Source organism: Phalacrocorax aristotelis, chromosome 2, assembly GCF_949628215.1.
Source record: "Phalacrocorax aristotelis chromosome 2, bGulAri2.1, whole genome shotgun sequence".
NCBI classification, from domain to species: Eukaryota; Metazoa; Chordata; class Aves; order Suliformes; family Phalacrocoracidae; genus Phalacrocorax; species Phalacrocorax aristotelis.
In genome coordinates this window covers 46,350,991-46,373,728 of record NC_134277.1, presented here as the reverse complement: position 1 = coordinate 46,373,728, position 22,738 = coordinate 46,350,991, and the positions used below count along the sequence as shown (strand labels likewise).

General features: G+C 43.0%; 1 long non-coding RNA gene across 3 annotated transcripts in view; it reads left to right on the top strand.

Annotated features, from left to right (window-relative positions):
- Positions 1-22,738, top strand: part of LOC142053890 (uncharacterized) — a 69,107-nt gene that overhangs the window by 31,047 nt on the left and 15,322 nt on the right. Inside the window, exons 3-4 of one of the 3 annotated variants that reach the window (XR_012659359.1) lie at positions 15-124; positions 461-1,020. This is a non-coding gene — a long non-coding RNA (uncharacterized LOC142053890). Of the gene's footprint in view, positions 1-14; positions 125-460; positions 1,021-22,738 lie in introns of those variants that run through there. The other 2 variants (XR_012659358.1, XR_012659360.1) reach the window with 2 other exon arrangements.

Sequence of the window (22,738 nt, the reverse complement as noted above, 5' to 3'; positions counted from 1 at the left end):
ATTTTTTCTCCCAGCAGAAATAATTGGTTCTGGCCAATAACAAATCATCTCGTTTTCATTGGCTTGTATCTCGGGCAACACGAGAGACATTCTGTAATGGCTCAAAATATCCCTTCTGGATAATGTAAGTAGACCACTAAATTAATCCAATTAAACTTTTTGTCCTTTCAAAGTTAAAAACTAAGGATTTGGGCACTGCCCACAAACGGAACTGAACATGCTCAAATCCTTTTACTATCTGTCATTTTTGTATGTTAACATAAAATTAAATGAAAATGCAGTTATTCCTATTGGTTATTTCTGTTTACTAGTATCACCAAATAATTAATTTTACAGTTAAAGCAGATGTATTAAAATGGAGAACCTCGTCCCAGCAATGTACCTGCAGTTAAAGAATATTACCCCTCCGTGTGTTGAGGATTCAAACCAGTCAATTTGTAATTTGTTTCCTAATCTCCAGGAGGAACAAAAATGAACTGTACAGAGAAAGAAAAAGAGCAGAAATTGTATTGGCCTGTCTTGCTGAGTGAAGTGATGGATAAAGACTAATTCTCCATGAACAGCACAACTTATTTTATTGTGGAATGAAACAATGTGCTCAGAAAATGGTTGTTTGCTCTCTGTCTTCCTGACATAGTTGTCTCCACATCTGACACCTAGTGCCATTCACAAGGGTGCTGATGGCAGCTGAAAGTTGCATTAAGAGGAAGGAAAGCATTTCAAGCTGACTCATTTCAGTAAATGAACAAAACTCATGGATCCTCTGACAAGGGCAGTGAAAAGTACGTGTCCGTCTCTCTCCTTTGCTAGTAATGTGAAGTAGGAGTACAAGGGGTTTTCACACCTTTCCTCCCCTCCCTTACATGACAGGGTTGGTGAGTGGAGGAAGACAGCAGGGAGCTCCATAGCAGTGTCCAGTCTAATTCAGACTGCTGCCTACGTCAGGTGCAGGAGTCTCTTGTCTTCCCTATAAAAATTATGCTCTCAACCAGTAAAAAAAATATTCCCCAGAAGTTTAAGATTGATTTGTTTGAATCAGGTACAAGTGTATGTTGATTTGACCTCATTTTATCAAACTAAACAGAGTTTTTGTTTACTTTTTCTAAGATTTCATGTTGCTAAAGTCCCATTCAGCTATGGTGTTTCAGAGCAGAGAACTGTTTTGCTACAGACTCCCTCAGCACTGTGGCCTGAAGAAGGGTTTGTTTTCTGCTTTCACTGTAAAAGTCTGATGCAAGTCAGAAAGGGGGGGGGGAGGCGGGGGGGGGGGAATATCCTTTTTGCTGGTGTCAGGGTTGTGTTTCAGGAGGAGCCATCCCTGACCCATTCACAGAGCTTCCGCCTCAAGCAGAGACCAGATCGTGTAGGTCTCATTTTCTGGTTCCTGGGGAGGTGGGGAGCAGTTGCCTTGTTGTGAACATTTGCTGGGTGGTTTCAAGTCAGCAGCTGGGGTCAGGTTTGAGCGCTGGGCTGCTCGTTTGCCTCCCAGCTGTGCTTGCTGTGCCCACCAAGGATGGAGTGAGACGCCAATGGTGAAAGGTGGAGTTGAGCAGTCCCTGCAGGAGAGGTGGCCCTACCATGGTCTTCCTGCAGCCATCAGTACTTGGCTTTCAGTGGGGACCGTGTTCTCGTGCAGGGTGCAGTTCTACGGGACAAGTGATAAACATGGCATTTAGGCAGAGACAATTCAGTGCCTGAGCAGGGGTGACTCCTAAGGGGTTTCTCTTCTGAAGTTTGAAAGTTAGAAAATGTCAAACTAGGTGCAAGTCAGCAGTGATGTACTGTTGCAAGACAACAACTTGCTGGATCTGAACAGTATTGCATGTGTGACGCATGGATTAATTCTTTTTCAGTAGCTGGTACCAATAAAGACTCAGCTAGGGCATTTGTATGGCCACTTTGGGGCACAGCACTTCAAGGAAAACATAAAAGAGGGCAAAGGTTAACAATAAGAATGAGGAGGAATTTAGAAAATAGGATGTAGGACAGTAAGTTGAAATAATGCAAGCTGTCATCCAGTTCTTGGCTAGGCTGTGCAACCCTGGAAGGTGTAAAAGGCTGATGGAGAGAGGGGAGTAGCCTGTGATCTGCTGGATAAAGAGCAGTAAGTTGCAGTGAGGAAAATGTATACTAGATTTTAAGAAAACCTCTGCAGCAAAGAAGAGCAAAGCACCCGAGAGTCTGTTCGTGGCAGTCCTGGGGTCTTCAGCACCACGGGGTTCAAGAGCAGCTGGATAAATGCTGGTCAGGAGGAGTCTAGGTCACCGGTATTGCTGCCAGGGCAAAGGAGTGGGTGGGGCACTCCCCACAGTCTCTTTGAACCATGTGGTTCCTTCCTTTATTTTTATGATGGTTAATAGGGGAAAATTATCACTGCAGGTGTGAAAAGTGGGACCATACCTGTGTCAGTGGCCAATGATCAGCACTGTGTGCACGTGGGGACAGAGGCAGGAGGTGCGGGAAGGTAGCTCTCCTAACCTGCTCACCCCATCCTGGTAATTGCAGATCACTGCATCGGGCTAGCCCTGCTTCTTTTGAAAATATCCCATTCTCTGCAGGTTATAATTTCTTAAGATTTTCCAGTGCTTTTGATTATGGGATTTATACTGATGGCTACATAGTATTTGTGTATCTGATGTACACTGCATAGAAATAATATCAGTGCATCTTCCAGCCTGGATTCTGCATTGCCTCATTGGGGCTTTTTTGTCATGTGTCAGGTCACTAACATCACTTCAGTAGGGTTTTATAATTGCATTTAATATGTCACTTACTATGCATGCCTCATCTGATTTCTATGGTAATAATGAGATAATTTATCTTTGCTGGGTTGCACAGTCAGTAGTGTGTTGATAACGCATTTAATTTTACTGAGTTAGAAAATCTTAGTTGATTTTAGAGAAGGGTCAAAGCTGAGATAATTTTGTATTTTAAAATACTTATCAATTCCAAACCCTTAATGTTAGCTTTCTCTTTGCGTTTTCAGATAGGGTAATTCCATTCTGAATTTTATTTAGAGAATTCATAAAACTTTTGTCATCTAATGGAGAGAGGAAACACAATGAGAAATTCTGTGCTAATGTTTGTTAGCTCTTATGGGCTCCTTTAGGGGAGGGTAGATGGAGGGTGACAGAGCCAGCTTTCCAGTATCAGAACTATCAAAACAGCAAGCCTTCCTACCTTGTAGCAATAAAAGCACAGTGAACAAACTAGTGGCAGGAGATGGGGGACTGTCTTCCATGATTTTTTTTTTTTAATTTGACAGGAATCTCTGGAGCTGTCTTCTATCATTTTTAGCTGAACAAGGGATGTCACTTGTAGGAACAGTTTTAGTTTTTAGCCACTTTTTCAAGTACTGTATTTCACTTCTGTACAACAGTTTGCTTGTGAAGTTAATTGCTCTTTTATTTTAGTGACCTTGACTGTGTTTCATATCTAAAGAAAAGCGACATTTGGGTTTTCTAATTTAGAAGCACAAAAGAGGTTGAAAGAGACAGCGTTAGTACCCGATTCGCATGCTGAAAAAAGGTGCTTGTGTTAAATTATAGGCTGCTGAAGCTGGGACCAAAGATAACATTATTAGACTTTTGCAATAAATGTGATTAATGGGACAACAGGGCTATCATTTGGGCCACCTCTTATGTATATACCTTATTTACTTTCATGAGTATGATTTCATCATTTCAATTAAATATGTGCATGCATGTATTTTTTTAAATCTCTCGTTCTCCCCTTATTTGGAGGTTTAAAATGTTTCCTGTCTAAAAATATTCATGTTTTCTGAAGTCTACCCTGGCAGAATTTTTAGAAAAGGAGGAACTTCCCCTCGTGTATCATCTCTTGCCCTGGTTAAGATCTATGAGGCTTAGGAGAACACAGGATTATTCTTTGTAATGGAAAAAACTCACCTGAGATGTGAAAAGAGTAGTCAGTTAGAGAGAGCTGCCAGTTTTTTAAGGCTATGAAAAGGTAAGATAAAATGAGCGCTCTGGCTTGTGCTGAGCTCTCTGGGAACAGCTGCTGTGCAGGATTCCTCCTGAAAACCTTGTCCAAACAAATCATCATTTAAATACAGAATTGTTGCTTTACCAAAGCCTCAGTCTTCCAAGACCTTGCAAGATTCTGGGGAGGTCCCAGTTGACTGGAAGTTAGCAAATGTGACACCCATCTACAAGAAGGCCGGAAGGAGGATCAGAGGAATTACAGGTCTGTCAGCCTGACCTCAGTGCTGGGAAAGGTTACGGAACAGATCATCCTGAGTGCCATCAGGCGGCAGGTACAAGACAACCAGGGAATCAGGCTCAGCCAGCGTGGGTTTATGAAAGGCAGGTCCTGCCTGACCAACCCGATCTCCTTCTAGAGCCAGATGACCCTCTCAGTGCATGAGGGAAAGGCTGTGGATGTTGTCTACCTACTTTAGTAAAGCCTTTGACGTCCTTCCCCACAGCATTTTCCTGGAGAAACTGGTTGCTCCTGGCTTGGATGGGCGTACTCTTTGCTGAGTAAAAAAACAGGATGGATGGCCGGGCCCAGAGAGTGGTGGTGAATGGAGTTAAATCCAGATGGCAGGTGGTCACAAGTGGTGCTCCCCAGGGTTCAGTGTTGGGGCCAGTTCTGTTTAATGTCTTTATCAATGATATAGACGAGGGGAGCAAGTGTGCCCTCAAAGTTTGCCGATGACACCAAGTTGGACAGGAATGTTGATCTGCCTGAGGGTAGGAAGGCTCTGCAGGGGGATCTGGACAGGCTGGATCGCTGGGCCAAGGCCAATTGTATTAAGTTCAACACGGCTCAGTGCTGGGTCCTGCACTTGGGTCGCAACAACCCCATGCAACGCTACAGGCCTGGGGAAGAGTGGCTGGGAAGCTGCCTGTCAGAAAAGGACCTGGGCGTGTTGATTGACAGCTGGCTGAACAGGAGCCAGCAGTGTGCCCAGGTGGCCAAAAAGGCCACCAGCATCCTGGCTTGTATCAGGACTAGTGTGGCCAGCAGGAGTAGGGAAGTGATCGTGCCCCTGTACTCGGCACTGGTGAGGCCGCACCTTGAATACTGTGTTCAGTTTTGTGCCCCTCAGTACAAGGATGACACTGAGGTCCTGGAGCGCGTCCAGAGAAGGGCAACAAAACTGGTGAAGGGTCTGGAGGACCCTGTGAGAAGCGGCTGAGGGAACTGGGGTTGCTTAGCCTGGAGAAGAGGAGGCTGAGGGGAGACCTTATCGCTCTCTACAACTACCTGAGAGGAGGCTGTAGTGAGGTGGGTGTTGGTCTCTTCTCCCAAGTAACAAGCAATAGGACAAGAGGAAATGGCCTCAGGTTTTGCCAGGGGAGGTTTAGGTTGGATATTAGGAAACATTTCTTCCCTGAAAGGGTCATCAAGCATTGGACCAGGCTGCCCAGGGAAGTGGTTGAATCCCCATTCCTGAAGGTATTTAAGATGTGTAGATGGGGTGCTTAGGGACATGGTTTAGTGGTGGACTTGGCAGTGCTGGGTTAATGGGTGGACTTAATCTTAAAGATCTTTTCCAACCTAAATGATTCTATGATCTTTCGTGTCTGTGCTTGAGATGGATGATTGTAGTGCAGAAGCCTACAATGCATCTTTCAATAGTCTTTTAACCTCTGTTTGGTCCGAGGGGAATCAAAGCATTGGACAACGCTCAGCTTGTGCTCACTCATCTTTTGCAGTGGCTTGCTTTTTGTCAAGCCTGTAAAGAATTTTGGAGTCCAGGAATGATGCTTCCCCCTGCATTGCTTCTCCAACTATGGATATAAATTGTATAAATTTCCCACTATTTTTTAAGACTGAGATAAAGGAAAAAATATCCTTTCACAAAACCAGTAGTTTTTGCAACCTTTTAAAAGTACAGACTTGATAGATACTGGGTGGACAGTGGCATCTGCGTGAGGGATTGGCATGATTCCTGTGCCTCCTATGGGGGTTAGCAGAAGCACGCATTAGTCTGACACGTTGTTTGGTATGGAGGAGGGGAATGTTTCAGAGCCTTAAATCATCTTTTGTGAGCAAAGATCAGAAAACATTGCTCCAGCAGCTGAGCTAGACCTATCAGCTTTTTTTTTTTCCCCCCCTTTAAAACACTGCAGTTCACTGTCTTCCCCACTTCCTTGCCTTGACTTCAGTCTGCAGGACAGAGCGCTGTGGCTTCGTTGTGTATGCCTGGTTTTGCACTAGCCTCCATGATATTTGTGTTTTGAAAATAAGTGTCTGTCAACTCCTCCCTGGGAAACAGCTGATTTCTTTGTTTTGGCAAGCCAAAATAAAAGATGCAAACAGAATAAGCACATTTTTCAAATACCGGTATGACTTAATAAGCTAAGCGGTTTTGTTTATGCTTGTGTCGCTGACCAAGATGTTAATTGACATCTCAGAAGCTGAAAATTAGTTAAAATGGCAAAAAAAGAGAGTTTTTGCCCACCTGAAAGATGAAATTTTTTTTTTTCCTAGAGGTCTGGAAAACCCTTAACTGTTAGCAATATAAAATATTTTGACACGTGACCTAATATTTAACAACCTACCAAAAGCATTTAGGGTACTTTTCATGCTGGTGAAAAAAATAACCTTTTAAGCCTGTGGGTCACAAGTATTTTCTGCTTGTAACGCTACCTGGAGGTGGTAATCGAGTGTGGCCTGAGTTCTAGCAACAGTATGAGATGAAACAAGGAGACCATCGGTCCTGCTTGCGATCCTTCTCCAAACTGCCGTAACCACTGCGTTTGGGAGTCAGTGTGTCACGGGGAGTGGGGGCATAAAGCTGTTGGTCTTGGATAATGTGCAACGTATTCTTCATGTTTGTCAAATTCATTGGGGTTTTACTAAAATTGCTTTGGTCCGGGATTTACATTGGTGTCCAGTGCCATGTCAGCAAAGCTGTGTTTGCTCACCAAACAGGTTTTTGCTGAGGTGGTACATCAGCTCTAAAACCCTAGATATTGATCCCTTTTCCAGCCTTTCTTGTGCAGAGAGTAAAACAGGATGTGCAGCTTCCCCAGTGCGTTGACTTATTTCTGTCATCCAGGATAGATAAAATGTGTTTTGAAGGCACGGGCTCCCTCCTAGTATGCCTGTTTGAAGTTGTTTTCCCTGCTGCAAAGCTGGCTGCCTTCGCCTCAGCTAAAATCCAGTGCCTGTTCAGGAATTGTTTTTGTAAAACCAGTTTTAATCTCTGCATGGCATGGTAAACTGGTGTCAACATGGGAAAGGGACTGTCCCAAAAAGCGCAGTGGATTGCGATCCATTCTGTAGCGAGTGCTGTCCTGTAGGCTATCTCTTTTTAAGGGAACAATGCTGAATTTAAACAAGAAGCAGGAACAGCTTGGCTTTTTGATCCCTATGCTGAAATACATCCTTATTTGAGGATCAAGGCAACTCTGGAAATTCCTATATCTTGAGCTGTTAAATGATGTAAAAACCTCCAAAACTAATATACATGCAGTGCAAAGGTGTTAGCTAAGTGCCGAAAGCAGCATAACTACATCGGTCCATGCCAGAGCCCAAAAGATTAAATCCAGCCCCCAGACTTTTCCTGGCAGGCCTGAGCTGGCTGACAAGCAGAGCTTACTATGACCATGCTGCTCGCCCTCCCAGTTCTAGCAGAGCTTGTGCTTGGGCATTTGCACTACTGGCCTTTGCTCTGTCAAGATAGGTGCTCTGATATTTGAAGGGACTGTCTGTGGGGAAGCTGTTTGGAGAAACACCAGGGTTGGGTCACATCTATTTCCGCTCTCTGCTGTTTCAGGTAAAGTGGCTGGCGGCTGATGGATGTGATGCTTAATGGCAGTGGTGAATGCATACATATTTCCCAGGATGTCACTAGAGTTGGGAGGGGTGGGGGGGAGAGGTCTACAGTTTAGTACTGTGTCTTCAAAAGAGCGCAGCCTCCATGCTTGTTAGTGTCACAAATGTGCGTTTAGAAAGGAAACCTGCAGGCTATTTCTCATTCCAGATACTAACATAGTCCTGTACCAGTAACATAGAAAAAGACTCAGATAACTCTCCATAGGTAGCATCTATGTATTTGGGATTAGCCTTTTCTTCTTTCTTATTTCTTTTAAGTAAGCAAAATATTTTTATTAAGGATCCTTACATTTCCTCACATTAACTGAGTGAGTAGGTATTTGCATCTGGCTGGTCTGTGGCCAGTTTAAGAAGTGTCATCGCAAAGAATTTATCTGGGAACCACATTTAGCTCTCAAGTGTATAAATATAGAAGAATGTAGGAATTTCCTGAAAACTGGTGCATGATAAAATTGAGGAAGAACAGGAGGAAGTTCAATTTAATTTCTGGCAGGTCAAGGTATAGAAATACTTACTTGTGTGTGTCTTGCTTTGTAGCATTGAAGACACAGAAATGTTTTTCCTTATCAGCTTAGGAAACAAGATGTGCATTGAATTTTGACACCAGTGACAGCCCAAGGAAGGGATTGGTATGATTTTGGTACCAGGTGACATGGCTGTACCATACTTCAGCAGCTGGCTTAGTGATCTCCAGGGTAAGAATTTCTTCCACTTCATTGCCAGTATCCTCTTCTGAGAAAATCAGTGCGGACTTTTGCAAATAGCTTTGTCCTTTCTCCAATAGACTGTGCTCTTAATAATCAAAATGAGTTGCAGGCATCCCATTAATTGTCCAGATAATTAGCTTTAGGCAATCTGGCATTTCATCTTTGTCTCTGACTTAATCTCAGCTAGTTTTTGTTCAGTCGCTGGCATGTGTAATTCCTCATCTATTTTGACATTTCTCTGTCGCATTAGCATTTGCCATACTTCAATTCCTCTAGACTCGAACAAGCTTTAATCAATCGTACTGGTTTGCAACTTACTTATGCTACATAAAATGCAGGTAGTTATAACTTTTGGGGTCCACGGATTTCATAAATATGTTTTTTCTGCTCCTAATGCGCACTTGCCGTCTTAGCTGGCTTGCCTTGCATTTCTCGTAGCGCTTCCACATAGGTTGCTTAAAACCTCCTGTAAGAATTCTCCTTCCCTGGGCATGTATGTGGTATTTTAAACCTAATTTTGTTTTTATTAATCCCTAGAATGATGCCAGATGGTGAAATGCAAGGATATGCAATAGGGCTGTGTGTGCGCGCGCCCATGTGCACACACACACGTTTTTATCTCTGTGTGCATGAACGCACAGGGCGATTCAGTGTGATGGAAGGTTTTATTAGATAATAAAGCTGCATTTTAAGTTATGCAGGTTACTTCAAATGAGGACTAAAAAAAGGATTTATTTAGCTCTATGCTGTATATGGCTTCATAGAAAAGCTGTTTAGAAAGCTCTGCTATTACTGATTGGGAGCACTTACATTACCTTTCCCCAGAAGTTGAATGCCTTCTGCTGCTGGGTCCAGATGAAAAAAGAGAAGCCGTTATTCTGTGTTCATTTGGAAAACTATGAACCTCCCAGTTAGTTATATTGGTCCCAAAGTGCTAGTCTGAAACGCCGCATGGGCATCAGGGGCTAGCCCTTAAATCTGTCACTGGTTCCCTTGGTGTTGCACACTTTGCATCTGAAACCAGTAACGAGGTGGAAGGATTTGGCAGTAAAAAAAGAGGAAAACATCTTTCTGCTAAGTAGATTTTTCTTTTTAATTAGGTATGTAACTGCTGAGAAATTCAGAACATTAGAGCAAGATCTGGTGGAGAGGTGTTGCGTGTGCAGAGGTAAAACAGAAGTGTGTTCCCTATTTAAAAATTGGGGGGAAGGTATATACAACGTGTGCATATTCATGTCTGCTCTACAGCAGAAAGGAAAAAAGGCTCTTGAAATAGTTCATTTGCTCAGTTGTTCTACATTTTACTGAATTTCCTATCCTTTGTTTGCTTTTAAAGGGGAAATACTGTGGCTTCTTCCCGTAAGGCTGGAAGAAGTTTCCGTTGGTCTTTTCTTGTTGTTGTTGTTAGGGTCAAGAGCAGTCAGGCAGAGAAAACTTTATCAAGACACAAGTGCTTTGAAGAGGTGTGTAACCTTGTGCAGCAGCAACCACCTTTCAGGCGGGGGACTCTTCTGACTAAGATATGCCCATCAGGGTGGGCGCACCAGCAGCACTGCATCTGGCATCCCAGTGCCATAGAGCCCTCCTCCCACATGCTCAATCATACTACCTCAGGCTGAAGCTGCCATGGACTTTGCTGATTAATTGATCAATGAAATCATTCAAGGGTGCTACCTAACACTCAAAAAAACCCCCAACAAGTTTGCACCTTCCTAAGGAGCCCTTGGGCTAACTGCCCGGTGCGCCGTTGGAAGTGCTGTAAGTGGGACGTAACCAGGGCCAAGCACCGAGCATCCCAGCGTCACACAGATCCTTAAAGATCGTGGTGTGTTTTTCTCAGTGATATCTGAGTATTGTGTCCATTTCTGTGCGGGAAACCTGCCTCGTGCTACTTGTCTTTGAGGGAAAAGTCCAAGGGGTTTCAGAACTGCTATTTCAGCTGTGAAATGCAAGTCTGTGGCTCAATAGTTCACCTTCAGAGATGTCTGCTTCTCAGGAGGGGTGTCAGGTGCAAACACCAATTTCAGGGAGAGTAATACATAGGGCTCTCATTTTGCATGTAACCTACAGATAGATAAATTCCTAACCGTGCACGCAACTAATCCTGCTCAAGTATGCTGTGGAGTTGGAACCCATAAAATCCATTACTTCACTGATATCGAGTTGCTGTGTAAGTCCCCTAAGAAGAGTTTAAGTGCAGTTACGCATTTTTAAAAGACCCTAGTCCCCTTTGGGTTGAGAGGAACAGGCTGCCACAGCTTTTTTTTTTTCTTCTTTTTCTTCTCTCCCTCGCCCCCCCCCCTCCCCCCCCCCGATATGGTCTCTCTAGCCCAGGAGGCTGTGTAATGGCTGGATTTTTCACATTAGGGTTCAGTTTCTGAAACACTGTGATAGATGAGGTATTTCTAGCTTTTAGTAGAGTTAAATTAGATTCATACTGTAATCTGTTCCTCTTTATGTATGATTTCTTCTTCAAATACACTGGTGTTTTATGGCAAGAGATGTTATTTTAGAGCTTAGTGTACAAACTGATCAAAAGTTCCAGGCTCGAAGATTTTACCGTAACTCGTCTGATCTCTTTCATAATGACATAAACCTCTTGTCCACTGGCTTACGTGGGGCTTTGGTTGATTGGTTTTACTATTTTTCAGGCCCAAGTTTACTCTTCTTTTGGTAGAAGAATTTGCAACCTGTTGTGCAATAGGTAGGTTTCCCTAAAAGATTTTTAAAGCCAGAAGGGGCTATTGAATTATTTAGTCACTGTGACACAAGCTATAAAATATGATTTAAACTAGGTTTTTTTCTGCAGTGAATCACCAAAGTGGAGGTGGAAGCTGTTCCAGCTCCCTTGGCTGAAAAAGCATGTCCTTTTTGGTCTGCTCTGGAGCACCTTGGTCTCTCCTTGCATTGACTGAAGGAAGGGAGATGGACGAGGTTGCCTGTGTACTCCTTTGGTAAATACATACCGTTTGTTTTTAATAAGGACAGCTTTAAGTGGTGTGAATCCACGTACTTGCAGATGACTCTTTCTCAGCCTCCTCACACATTTTGCAGCCGTGGGAGGAAGTATTTGAACACAGACACAATTAAGGATTTATGGAGACTGCTCACGTGAGTAGAGTTATTCATTTGCATTACTACTTGCCGGCGTAAGTTCGTGCATTATGCTCTGCCTTTTATTCTCCCCCTGTGGATCCACTACCACCCTTCATCGCGATGAGCTTGCGGGGAAGAGTACAAGCACATGGTGCGATGGGTTCAAGCTCCAGCTTTAGCCCCTGCTTTTATACCCCTGCCTTTCAACATGTGGGCTAAGAGCTTTTCTCTGATTTATTGCAGATGTTTCTGGAGTATGAGATGAGCTACTGCATCTCTGCCACATGTGCTGGCTGTAGATAGGCATTTGTATGAGATTACCTGAGAAACGGGTTAGGGAAACTTTAAAGCCGATGGCACTAATCAGCATCCTGCATGCCTGGTCTATCAGGCACATCAGATTCACGGGAAGGACAGAAATACCGTGTGCAGGAAATAAGGGTCAGAAGTGACTGGCAGGGAGGGGGGAGAGGGGTATTTAAGAAATATCCAGCAAGAAAATGGAAAGACTCAGAAATGTGTTTGCTCTTGCCTGCCTGTCAAAAATCAGAAGCTGACGCATGCTTGTAAGAGGAGCCATTTTTTTGCTTTAATATCTCAAATTGTAGATTGTTGTTTATTCTGCAGTGCCTGAGCAGAACATAGCACGGTGAGGTCCTGGGCTGTGGTGGTTGTTGTTGCGGTACTCTCCTAAATTATAGTAATAAATGTAATACATTAGAGTAATAAGATATAAAACTACTTTTTTTTTTTCTGGATGTGACAACGACAATTTGCCTTTGATCAAGAAGTTATATCCTCCTGAAATTTCATTTATAGCTGTTTCCTAAAATTAGGAGCTTAGACTATTTCCTGTCAGTCTTAGTCTGCACTATTTCTCCTAAATTATTTAAAGGTATTAAAAATGCATAGCACATACACTGTACAAAGTTTAATGAAAGAAAAGATTGGTCCTGACTTTACATAGAATTACACATTAGCCATTATTTATTGTTGCACTTTATTTCATTTGGGAAACAGTATTAACTCAGATGAGTACTTTCTGATGCGCATTACTCAGCAATACCCCCTATGCTATTTAACATATTTTGTAGATCTATGCGGTATGTTTCCAAAGCAAGCTGATTTTCTATTAAAATTGAAATCATAGAATGGTTTGGGTTGGAAGGGACCTTTAGAGGCCATCTAGTCCAACCCCCCTGCAGTGAGCAGGGACACCTTCAACTAGATCAGGTTGCTCAGAGCCCCGTCCAACCTGACCTGGAATGTTTCCAGGGATGGGGCATCTACCACCTCTCTGGGCAACTTGTGCCAGTGTTTCACCACCCTCATTGTAAAAAATGTTTTCCTTATATGCAGTCTAAATGTACCCTTCTTTAGTTTAAAACCGTTCCCCCTTGTCCTGTCATAACAGGCCTTGCTAAAGAGATTGCCCCCATCTTTCCTATAGTCTCCCTTTAAGTACTGAAAGGCTGCAATAAGGTCTCCCTTATGGGCAGAGTCACCTCTTTAAATTGCAAGAATTTAGCATGATAAACTCTAGTGGTTTTTAAAATCAGGTGTCTATTTCTGTCTCCAGTCAGCCTGGAGAGAGTCAAGTAAAAATTAAAGACAAATCCTTCCTCTCCTTTCTCTGCCAGTCTCTTCTGCAATATAGTTATAAGAATCTGGGGTTTTGCCTTGAAACCATAAAAGAATGTCATCAGCAACCTTGTTAAAATACTATGAAATTAAATATGAGTCTCATACAAATCATTGGCCATTGTATTAGGTATCTCTGTTACTTAACACCTTCCTTTGACTGGAGAATCTAATAGGTTAGTAAATAGTAAAGCTATTTCACTGGTAATTGGACATATATTAGCCTGGCTTGATACCGAAATACGTTCTTGGAAGAACATGTATATTAGTTACAGAAAGACGTAATGCTTCTCTCCTCGTCATCCATGCAGATATAAGCAAATGCTGGCAATGCCGGGGACTATGGCTGAAGATCTCTGAGTGATAGCTGTGCTCTGCGTCATGGTTACGGGAGGAGTATTTGCACGGAGAGATGAACACTATTTGATTCGGTTCATGTGCCCTCATGTATCAGCAAGGCTCATGGGTTGGTTGTGATCCTCTAAATCCACCACTTCTTCAAGAAAAATTTAGGTAATTTAAACAACTGTCCACAACAAGGCTGTAGTTTTGTTGCTTAGGAGAAAGGTACTGTATGAGGTTGTAGTCGTCCAGATCTCTCTTTCAGGCTTTCAAGATGCTATTTGTCAAGGGGTGTCCTATGTAAAGTTTTCCTTAAAACCTGCAACCAGGAGTGGGATGGTCCCTTTCCCTGCTTGAACACCATTCGGAGCCCAGGCAGTCCCCACGTCTCTCATTCAGCATCTTCTAGTGGTTGCTTAACCTGAGGGCTGATCTCCCTGTTTGCTGGGGGATTTGTCTCCTGCCTCCCTGCCGCGGTACCGCCCTCTCAGGCAGCTGAAGCCCCAGCATTAGAAATGGTCTGTCTTGTAGCAAGACATCCCCAGCCAATGCTGATGGTCTCCGCCGAGAAAATCTTAGACAAAACAAGGAGTGACCTTATTAGTTATGCTGGGTGCAGTAATTATGTACATTTGCATAAATGTTGCTAACATGTGCTATTGCTTCTAGATGAGCTGGTCCTCACTTAACAGTAGCACAGTACTAAGCCATTAATTATAGGAGTCAGAGGAGAGGTACAGCTGCAGATCTGCCCCATCAGGATTTATCAGGCTCCATTTTGTAATCAATGGTTTATTTATTAAACCATCACAAATCGTGCATGCGCTCTAGCAACAGCCGGCCGCAGCTCTGCTTGGATATTTCATCTGAATCAATGGAAGCAATCATCTGCTTTACATCAGGTATTGAACCTGTGCAGGTCCTCAGTGATAAATGACTTTATTGTCTGGGTGGAATTGACTGGAACTGATGCCTGGAGCTGGGGGGGTGGCAGTAAAAACACTGAATTCCTCTGTAAATGGTGCTTTTGTGCCTTCCCCCCCTCCCCATGCCTCTCCATCTTGCTCTAGCTTCTGCAAAGCAAATCAGAGTCTTTGCCTCTGCATGGCTGATTCTGGTGCAATGAGGGGAGAGGCTTGTGAACCAAGGCAAGAGGGAACGTGGAAAGCAAAAGTGAAGAGGGTTCGTTTGGTATAAGGTGCATTACAAGTCAAGGGGGTGCCCAGAAGTGGTGGCTGCTGCACTGGTCTCGGCTCTGACCTCTCTGGAGCAGATGTCACACAAATGGGCCCAATGGGCTTTGGGGATACTGTGGGGCCCTTTGGCTGCTGCCAAAAAAAAACAAAACCAAAAAAAAAGGCAAAGCAAGCAAAAATGCATTTGAAGCAAAGCAACCCTCGAACCCCTGGAAATACCTCTTCAGCCCTTCTCACTAATGTTGACCAGGTGGGGAGTTGACGCTAAGGTCAGTAGATCATAAAATTTCCAAGCACAATAGCGCTATCCTTTTTATTTTTCAACTTTAAAAAAAAAACACACAGTGTTTCTCTGCATTTTTGTGGCAGTTGATTTGTTTTGGGAGATGGCAGGGCATTGGCTTAGGTTCACTTCTGCACACAGGACTCTGTTTTTAACGTGGGCAGTGTGTCCCCTTATATCCCTCTGACACATGGAGCTTTGGTGCTCACAAGTTTTGTGTTCTTGTAGCCTTCATTTTTCTCTTACCTCTGGCCAGAGACCTGACACAGAAGCCAGGGTTGCTCAGCGCTCAATTGGTGTAGCCCCTACAATGTAGAAGGAGACTACTTGCCTAAGGACATTTCGGTTGGAAACTCACTCCAAGGTCATCATTCTTGCACCATGTAGTCATTTCTGTTATTCGAACAGCAGAGGGTCTTCCTCGCCTGTTAATACAATGTGGTAAATAACTTTGGCTGGGTGGCCCAAGACTGGAAAGGAGCCCAATTTAGGGTGCTTTTCACAAGGTCTGTTGAAGTCCATAGAGATTGTCCTATCTTCTGCAGTGAGCCCCAAGCCCATGGATGTTGTAAGAGAGAAATCTGAATCTGTGTGAAATCCTTGCCTCTGCACCGGGGATAATTTCAGCCCAGACCTGCATTCTTGAAAGCTAATTCGCCCTCATGCAGGCTGCTTTACAGGGGCTATATGATTTGCATGTTGCGTGAGGTCTGCTATTGACATAATGAGGCTTTATTGGATTAAAGGGCTTGCTGCCAGAACTAATTGTTCAAAAGAATATACGGGTTTTTATAAGCCTCCAAAGCTAGCCTTTATAAGATCTGTATTAATATATTTCACGCCCATGCTAGCAGTAATTCACGCATACTGTTCCTCCCTTATGACCAGTATGCAGAGGAAGGGAGAGGATTGCCAGAGAGACGTGTCCCCTTGTAAGACCTTGGTGTCCAATAGTGTTACACAAAAAAAAAAAAAAAGAAAAAAAAAGGCTTGGGCCAGTGTATTATAAAAATACTGCATAAAATATTTACAACCTCTACCTGTTGAATTATATCCGTGATACTTTGTACTCAGCCCACTGTCCTAAACATAGAAAGGGGCGGGGAGATCATTTTGTTTTCTCCTGGTAATAACATGTTCTTTTGGTTTTTTCCAAATTAAGTCTGAGTAGGCTTCTGTACGGGCTGCTCTTGGTGGTGTTAGACAGCAAAAAAACCAAGGCATTGAATCCTCAAGCGATTCCTCACCATGCACTCACTTTCAGAAGAATATACAAAACTTTAAACTAGCAAATGTAGCTACAAAAGAGCAAATCTGATACAGATACGTCTCTGCCAAGAATGCCTTGTTACGTGGAGTTACTGACCCTTGGTGTGAGCTGTGCAAACCTCCTGCCCAACTCCCAATGCCTGTGTGTGCTGCTGCCACTCGCAGCCTGCACCATGCAGGACCTGGGGTCATATTCCTGGCTCTGCTCCTGGCTGCTGTTTGACATTGAGCAAGTCACTCAACATCAGCATGGCTGTCTTCCCTCTTCTTGGGGCTTATTTGGTGACGCATAGCTGTAAACTTACAATGCAGAGTGGAAACTTTCCTGAGTAGAAGCAAGGGAGAGAATTAATTTCCCACCGGAGCTTACAGTTGATGCTGTGTGATGGGGTAGCACCGGGGAGTAGGAGATAGATAGATACATAGCCATCTGGCAGCCACAGCCCGCTCCCTGCATTTCTTTAATAGCTTCGGAAGAGCTGACTGGACCATATGAACTCGACCTGCAGGGTGGGAGACGAGGGCAGTTACACATCTAAATCACATAGAGAGATAAATATTCACCTGTCATCTTGGGCAGCTGTTACAAAAACCCACTCCCAAAGGGCAACTCTGAATAGGAACAAAGCAGGATTTTCAAGGATTTGCAGAGACAGATAAAGAAACAAAAAAAACCCTGAGTGTTTAATTCAAGACATTCACACAGTAAGTGTCATCATAGAAATGGAAAAGCACAAATACACCTCGTCCTAAAGACCTGTTCCTGCCCGTTAGTGGGTGGTCTGTTGTGAGGGGAACACCAGTGTAATGTATGGGTAAAGAGGTCAGTTCCCGACAGCACCAGGTTTTGGGGTGTATCCCCAAGACCTGCAGCCTGAACACGCTTTTGCTCCTGCCTGGGCTGTCCCCTGGGAGCAGGTGAGGACCACATCAGTGATTCCATTGATGTCAGTGGTGCCTCAGCAGTTGATGTTCCACAGTGACCTTAGTCATTGTGATGCTTACTGCCATGAGACTTTCAAAAATGTTCATAGCTGAAATTTCAGCTTGGAGTAAGTCAAGCTATCTGATTTACAAACAGGAGAGCTGCTATTTTCTACTCTAAATGTATATCCTAGTCATTTTTGGTGCTGTATTATAGCGAGAATTTTTGTAAGCGATGGACTTTCTAACTGGTGACCAATACAGTGATACCTTTCACCTGTGTGTTTACTTTTAATGTTCTCCCCTCCAGTACTGCTAGTAATAAAAATGTAGTGAATATAAGAAATGTGTAATGCTGCAAATATTATATCTTCTTTCCGTCAACCCATTTTCTCTATAAAAGACGTCAAATCACGTTAGGTTTTTACCATTGAGATTCCATGGCTTCTAACAGAGCCATGTGAATCTGTTCAATGGAAAATTAAACTAATCTGTGTTTACATAAACACATGAAAACCTGCACTGATTTTTTTTTTTTTAATTAGAGAAGTTAATTATCTGACCATAAAGTGTATGGTAAAAGATCACGAATGGAAAATGATTATTCTTTTAAACATTTTGTTGGACAACAAGTTACACAAAAAAGCAGAGATTGTTGCTTCTGAGTTACTGTCTTGCTCCTCACTTGGGTATTAAATGCATTCAAATTTATACTAGCCAGTTCTTTGGTGTGCAATTTCTGTGCATGTTGATAGGGTTTCAAAAAATGTTGGGTTTTTTTTAACCCTCTGGGGACTCTTTATGTGCAAGCCAAGTGCTTCTGCATGCATGATAGAGCAATTTCTTCACTCTGGAAAGTGCTGCCAGATAGAAATACAATAGCAGAGCAAACATTGACTTCCTCAGAATTGTTCAAATTACGATACCATAACAAAATCTTACACGGGGTCAAAAGTGCTCACCTCTGTACTGACAGCATCTCTGGTTTTGGTAAATTTCCAAAGAAAGGGCATAGCCTATTGAAAGTTGGTGCACAGTACAGAGAATCAGCTTATATATACTCCTGATCTGGAAAATCACTCAATTTAAACCTTAAATCTATTACTAAGTATTTTTCTAATGATTTAGGGCTTGTTCCTTAGCTAGAATAGATTTGCAGAGTTTTGTTTTGGTCAAAGGATTCATACTGATTTGCCCTTTTGGAAAATCAGAAGATTATTGGAGATGTTTGGGGGTGGTGTGGTTTTTTTTGAAAGTTTAGCACTTCATCTCATTGGAATTGTTTAGTGCAGTGCCAATGAAGCCTAGAGTGTAAAGGCATATGTTTTGGGGTTTTTTAAATTATTTCTTTTATTTTTTAAAAATTCCTTTATAAGAGGAAGAGTGGGTTACCATACTGTATAATATTATACCAAAATCTATCACGAAAAGTTGAACCCAAGCTAAGCATGTACATTTATTTGCAGAACCCATTTCAAGAGCAGATTCACAGCACATACTGATTTTAAGGGGATTAATAGTCTATGAATAATACATATCCAAGATAATGCAGGGTGGATTTGGAAATGGAGAAAACTTCAGTGAATGGTGGTGGTTTTGTCCACACTGAAAATGGACTCACTGGGGCACATCTACTGATGGTGCGAACCAGCACAAGGTCTTTTGGCTTTGGAAAAGGGATACCGATATAAAACAGTGGAGCATCTAGTTCAATCCATATAGCATACAGATCTATTACTATGCATATAAGTAACAATTTCATACTTGCATTTTGAACTATTACTCCCTTCTTAATCCGTATGCTAATTTTCTTAAAGAGGAGTCTAATTGCTCTCTTTATATGCAGCTCCAAGTCAAAAGCTTAATTTATCCCTCCAGTTGGATAATTAAATCATACAATGTTCATCTCTTGTGACTCTTCCTGTCCCAGAAATCTTAAATTCTTCTTCTCTAGCTGTCTTCTGCAGAGCACAGCTCCTGACAAAGCCTTCACCTTTCATTTACTTGTGCCAATAAAGACAGCAGTTTGTCTCAGTTCAGAGGCGAGGCTTCATTTTCCTTTCCTTGAGTTTCACTGCATATTTTTTCTTCTAAAAAAAAAAAAAAAAAACCACCTCTCCCACACGTACCTTCTTCAGGCATTATAAAACAGGGGTTTTTTTTTATTTGCCTGTGACCTGATTTTGCAAACCGCCAAGTACTCCCATTTAAATCAGCAGCCTGGCTTGCGTGGGTATGTTTTTGGAAATGGATTAACTTCAAAATCAAAAAATCCAGTTTGAGTTCCTGTGTAGTGCAGTATGGGTATTACGGTTTTGGGCAGTTAGAGCTAGAGCTGCAAGGGTGAAGCTGCTGCACGGAAACAGATGATGATACCCTGCTTCGGGGAAGTCCTGGGAGTCACTGATGCATAGCACCCCAAAGCAGCAGGCTGCAGAAGTATAGACTTGTATTGGAAAATAAATTGAAGGTGTAGAAGAGTTCACGCTTGGTGAGGCATTTCTATTAGAATTCCTTCCTTTGTGAGGTTCAACCTCCTTGCTTCATTTCTTTTCTTCAGCATAAGAATTTTTTGAAAGCTCAGCTGTAGATCAAGCAGACCTGGGCGTGAGCAGTCCTCTTAAAATCAGGAGGACCATGTATATGCCAAAAATGAAGATGACCTAGTCAGCCTTGCTCAGAGGTTTTGCAGGATTGTATCTGGTAAGAGGGATCTCTGAAGGGCCTTCCTGTGGGGTGCTTGGGGGGTTATAATAGCTGGTACAACAGTTTGTGAAGTGGTAATTCTGGTGTTGAAACATTGGTTCTGATATTATTTATTGGGTCTAACAGTACCTATACCTGCAATTGCATTAACTTGGCTTGGCCATTATGCCTTGGTGGAACTGCTGTGTTGGTACATCTGAAGGCAAAGGGTTGGTGAAGCAAGAGAAGCTGACCATAAAAAAGCTATCGAAGGACTGCCTTTGTGCTTTGTGTTGTGTTAGGGTACTGGCTTGCTTCTGAGGTTTCACAACGTAGCATGTCTACTAGCAATGCTGACTTTCCTTTACTGGAACTGTAGATCGGCATCTCGTACTTTCCCCATTGATTTTTAAGTGCTTCATGTTTTCCAGCACATTCCATTCATGCCACTATTCAACATCAGTATTTAAACATCATTTAAAATTACTACACTGGTTTAGCAGGTAGCGAAACAGTGCTTGCACCCCTTCCCTATCTTCCCCAGCATCAGCCCCGTAGGATCTTCTGTCTCTGCTGTCCCCTTCCCAGCTGACTGAGGGTGACCCCACAGGAATTCCTGGTGGAAAAGCCAGGACATTCCTAGTATTTAAATTAAATGTGCATTTACTTGCTATGTGTCTGGCTTGGGTGATACAGCAGTCTATCTTGCGGTGCCAGTACCTTACCGAAAAAAGGCATCACTGCTCCTGATGGCATTTGTAGTGTTGGCTTAACACTGATAAAGCCCTGACTGCTTTGGGCTTAAACGGGACCAAAGAAGTGATCAAAATTTCACTCTCCCTGCAACTGGCTGGAGTGCAGAGGTGGGAGGCATCACAACTACGGATTTTTTTTCCTTCCCTTTGATTTTGAAACAGCTTATTTGTCAGATTTCAGGTAACAGTCTTTGCTTTGGCAAAGGTTGTGGTTCTTAAAGGGAGCAGGTTTCTGTGCAAATGTGCTGCTGCTTATTTTGCAGGAAGGTAGACTCTTGTTTGGCAGTAGGGTGGCCTGCTCCTACGTAGGCATTCTTTAAGCATCGCTAATGGTTCTTTTAAGTGTTGTTTTATTTAAAACTTGTAGAAGAGTGATGCTTAAAGAACAGACTGTAGTTGAAAGAGGGGGCTGAATTGCCTGAATTTCCAGAATAGTGCACTACATACTGTGGGTCAGTTTTAGCATCTACAGGCAGGGTTTTTTTTTGTGTGTGCACGTTAGCCTTGAGACAGCAAGGAGCCACGCAGGAGGAAGCACTGTGATATTGGGGCAGTGATTTTGGCAGAGGTCTTGTATGCATCTTGAAAGGTCTGCTCCTGAGATACCCAGATTGCTGAAGTTGCACAGAGATGTGGACAAGGAATCCCTTTGAACACTGACCTTTCGCTTTTCCCTTTTTAGTGATAAAATATTCAAGGGAGCAGAAAGTGACCCATTTTGTGCGCTGCCTGTCAAAGCAAGCAGAGGAAGGAGAATACAACAAGGGCCCAGGTGGAACCCAGTGAATGCAAATGATTTATGGAGTAGCTGCTTTAAGCATTTCCAATTACTTCTGTCATCATCCAGTGGTGCCTATTTATGGGTATGAGCTTAAATACATTGCCTAGAAGAAACGATGGCACAGGCAGCTGCAGGACTGATATACACTCCAGCATCTCTCTTTGTCCCTCTTGCTATCTGGGTATTTCCTAATGATATTCACAGGGAAGAGAAGCCCTGCCAGGCAATTCCTGTGCTTCAGCTTGGCTTTTCTTCACTGCATTGCAGCTAAGCAAGCAAAGTTCGGTACTTGGTGCATCCTGAGCTCAGAAATGCCTTGCCAGCTTTAACAGTTTTTTTTTTCCCCTGTAGGCTGGAAAGGAAGGCAGTTCACCTGACCAAGCTGCACCTGAGCAGGAAAGATGTTTGATGTGGCAGCTGGTTACACAAGTGTGTGCTCTTCATGTCCAGCCCAGAAGCATCCCTGGGTTCTGCCTAGCTGAGGAGTGTCTGAGCACCTTTGTGAATCACAGCCACACCACCCCATAGGTGCAGAAAAGTGGCAGTCGCTGGCTCAGAGAGAGAGAGAGAGAGAGAGAGAGAGAGAGAGAGGGCTAACTTATCTAGGCACAGCCTTTCATTTCAAAAAAGGTGCCATGGTATGTCTGGTGGTACATGTTCTCCCAGGGACTCCTTTAGAGTAACCTCATGTAAAAGTGAATATTTCATTCCTCCTAGGTGTCAGAAGTTTCTTCTGTGGTTAAAACAAAAACAAACAAACCCACCCCACCCCTCAAAAAAAAAAAAGGGGGGGGGGCCTGTTGGAAATAACATTATCTTCAAACCGGAGTGAGTTTGCAAAAGGAGGAGGTTGGGTAGAGCTGACAAGAGTCTGAAGTTACCAAGAAACACCCAAGGTAAAGGAATCAACCATCAAACTGCCTATCAGCTCTGCATTTTACACTGTTTAAGGTGGGCTTGGGATAGTTTGTGAAGTTGAACAGCTTGGCACACAGTGGAGCTTTTATAGGGCTTCAGCATCAGGAGCACACTTCACACTTCTGAGGCTTAAAGTATTTTTTCCTCCATAGTATGGCCACACAGAGAACATATATAATTACAAGGGATAGCATAGATCAGATAAAGGTAGAGCTTTTGGATGTGACTTAAAGGATATTACCAGTATTCTGCCTTTATGCCAGAATTCTTGTCCATTTTTAGGAGTGAGAGCTATTTCAGGGCATCTTCTTTATCTTCCCTGCTGCTTT